This window comes from Pinus tabuliformis, chromosome 2_1, assembly GCF_031772625.1.
Source record: "Pinus tabuliformis cultivar Carrire ecotype Pingquan chromosome 2_1, CPIR1, whole genome shotgun sequence".
Classification (NCBI taxonomy): Eukaryota; Viridiplantae; Streptophyta; class Pinopsida; order Pinales; family Pinaceae; genus Pinus; species Pinus tabuliformis.
The window spans coordinates 165,128,810-165,132,453 of record NC_142299.1 but is presented as its reverse complement, the minus strand read 5'-3'; the positions used below and the strand labels follow the sequence as shown (position 1 = coordinate 165,132,453).

The window sequence follows — 3,644 nt, the reverse complement described above, 5'->3', positions numbered from 1 at the left end:
TCTTAGGATATAAACCCGATATGGACACATGAGTAGAGGGATTACACAGTAGAGACCCTGGCAGTGTTATTGACAAAAAACGAAAGAATGTCAAGTATACGGATAACACTACCTATGTGATAACTAGAAATGGAAAGGAAAAGTGCTACAGCCAAATCAACCACACCAAAAGTAACGAGCTCTTTTCCACAAAAATTTAAGATTAAACCAACAAAAATTCACAGACATACTAGTTGAGATTAGTATGTAAATTAAAGCATTTGTTGTAAGTAGTACCCTTAGAGACTCCTATGTCAGAAAGGAGTCATCTACAATTAGTAGAGACCCAATTAACGTAAAACTTATGTGTAACAATATGTTCTTATAAAAGTCATAAGGATCAAAATATAATACAAATTGTAATTACATAAGATATACAATGCACTACAAAAATCATACAATCCCTACAATTTAATTTTCTGGAGTTTATCCATCCTTTTCGGAGAAGGAAAAATTAAGAGAATATTCACAAAGATAATCATGTTTTATTATCTACACTAGGCATATGTGTTAGGAATACTTATAGTAGGCACATAATTAGACACACAAGTCTTATTTACAAATATTTTGGGACAACTGAACCATGAATACTAGTGTAATCATGCCATGCCTGATAGGAAGCAATAGGATAATGAACCAGAAACGAGCCAGAACAATCATTTTACATGCCAACAAATATAAAAAATTCTTTTCCATGGATAGACCAAGACAATGAAACATGAATGTGGACTAAAGTGTAGAACAAACTAGAGAGATAGACATCCAATAAATTATACTACAATGTGTCGCCAGGAGGACTACGTTACAGACAAGAGTAATACGATTTTCTAGCAAAAATATCCAAATACAAAACCAGTTTTCCAAGCAAGGCTGCACACCCCTATGCAAATCAAGGCTATGATCCATAGAAAATAAAATACACAATTTTTATGTCTTCACACCGAATATCAAACACAGGAAAAATCCTGTGGTAAATTTAAAACATAGATCCTCTTCTAGTACATTAATCAGTTCAGATTTGAAACCCCGACACTTAGTGTCACCGAGCATATAATCGAGAATAACCCTTGTAGGGAGGTGCCCGGAATACCCACCTGGAAAGAAGGGAAACATTGTTAATCAATGCCAAATTTAAGCTGGAGCTCAATTAACGGGAGCAAAGAAGGCACAACAATAATACCTGCATAGCATAAATAGTAAAGCATGAGAATCAGATGGAGACTAGGTTTTCTTTAAAAATGATATAAATATAGGAGGCCACAAACATAAATAGAATATACTAGCAAATTGTGGAGTTGGGTTTCCCCTGCACCTGTAAGCAAAAAAAAAAGGAAAGAAGGAAAAACAATTAGGGAAATTAGAGGGGAATGTAAACTGACAGGGGGTATTTCAAACCATTACCCAAATAATATGGGAGGAATGCAGGTAAAAGACAAGAATACCATGGATTGGGGGTTAATCTCCCGAAGGGACAAAAAAGAACTAAAATTAACCATTGAGAGAAGTGGATAATAAACCCTAATATGGCTACCTGGTTGACGAGCCAAAACGTTTTCCTGTGCGGTAGTGGGCACGGACAAGGAAGGAGTAACCTCTCACGCCTTTGACTGGGAATGTCAGTCAAATAATGTCAACAAAAAAAGATTAGAAATCTATTTAGTTCAAGGGAATGACAAATTATAAGAACTACGTTTTCAGGAATCAATACTATAAAGACCTTCAAAATGAATGATAACTTAGTTAACGACATAATTGGGGTAGGGGATGAAACCTTGAACTCGTTCCAAGTCTGTAACCGGTGGCACAAATCGCCTCTCTGCACAAGTTTGTGAAACAAGGGTGTCAAGGATCAATAAAAAAAGGAAAACAAAAAAAACCGGTATCATTGAGTTGAAGAGAGCTTAGGGATAGAGGAAAAATGAAAAAGAAATTACCTGGTATGCCAACCCTTCCCTCATTGCGAATGATTAGCAAGTAAATGGGTGAAATATCCATTCACTCGGGAAAAAAATTGTACGGGAATAGAAGTAAACATGAAGGAGTTAATCAATCTAACCCAGAGGGCGTAAATAACAAATGAAATGTGAAAACCAAGTAAACAAAAATTAAGGTGTGAGCTATCACCTGAGAAAGGGAATGTTTTGGGAACAGGTGACCCCCACTGTCGAGGTAATTACTCTAGTCTCCCTCAGTTGAGTTGTAGCACAGATAGATTAGGATAACTATTATAGGGATGGAAGAAGCTAGAGCGGTAAACACATTATTCAATCGTGGTACAGTAGAACCTGACCAGAATGATCTCAGGGAGACGAATAGAGATGAGCATGGAGACAAGTAGAAGCCATACCCTACATGAACACACAAAAAATTCCATATGCCGTATCGATACAGAGAACTCTGTGTTGACGCCACCGGAGAGAAGCCACACAATAATGACACAATAACCTAGAATTAGAGTTTGGCGGAGAGTAGGGTTAGAATACCAGAGTCATCACATGGCCTCCATGAGAGGAACTGATACGTGGAAGACCCTCATTACCAGGTGAGTTTCCCAAGGGAAGAAGAATGTAGGTGAAGGGAGTGGTCTCCGTGTGAGGATCGCCGACATGGATAATTTTCATTACTGGAGAGAATCCCCAAGAATGAAAGATGCATGCCAAGAATGAGATAAAATATGCGAAGAGCATCATAGTAAATACTTTAATGAAACTCATTAATATCTGTGGTATGTAGCGAACACCTTTACTCATTGTATTCAGGTGACAATCATGGTGATTAGAGTAACGAGGTGATAGCCTTTAATAACATACTCTCGCAAGCAAGAAAATAACCCCACCCTGTATTACATGGATATAATGAATATGATGTTAGGCACAAACCTTGCATAACTTACTAGAACCCAAAGAAACTATGAAAAGTATGCATACCCTATATTTCCCTTAGGTGTTGTAAATCTTAAATGGCCATTATATATGCTACCTTAACCATATGTAAATAAGAAGTTGAAAAAGGGTGGCGATCTTATATATATATATATTGTGAAACCTACCTAGCTACATATGTGAGATCCCAGGGTTCGGTGTATAGGAGGATGAATGTATGGATATACATGTATTAGAACAATAGACATAAAATGAATATCTTCATCACAATTGAGCAAGGAAACATTTTTTTTTTGTGAAGAATGAAGGTACATGACAGTAGGTCACACATTCTTCTTTCGTAGGTTGGTTTGAAAATTGTAGTTTCAATAGTTACAAAGTCTCAAAATATTTTTTTTCCAAGGAAAAATCATAATTTTATTAATTAAAACAAAATTACATATTGCAGATGCTATGGTGCATTGCATCAGCAGTGTGGCTGCTGATCAAAGATCATGAAAAGAAACAAGAAATAATGTATAGATGGGGGGAAAAGTCAAGCTTTTCGCCCTTTTTTTCTTCTCAACCTTTCTCCACCCCCCCGAGACTCTGTTGGAGATATAAGTGCTAGCATTGTATCAGCCACAGGTTGGGGGTTTTCTTTATCAGAATCTGATGTGTCTGATATGTGTTGACGTTTGGATCTGCTCATATCCATTGTTTCTGGTATCCTTGCCGACTGTG

General features: G+C 36.9%; 1 long non-coding RNA gene across 1 annotated transcript; it reads right to left on the bottom strand.

Moving 5' to 3' along the window:
* Positions 1-1,427: 1,427 nt before the first annotated feature.
* LOC149199242 (uncharacterized) lies at positions 1,428-2,686 on the bottom strand. The gene is made up of 3 exons (XR_016253259.1): positions 1,974-2,686; positions 1,811-1,855; positions 1,428-1,646 (listed from the first exon to the last, which is right to left on the bottom strand). It is a non-coding gene; the product is annotated as an uncharacterized LOC149199242 (long non-coding RNA).
* Positions 2,687-3,644: the final 958 nt, after the last annotated feature.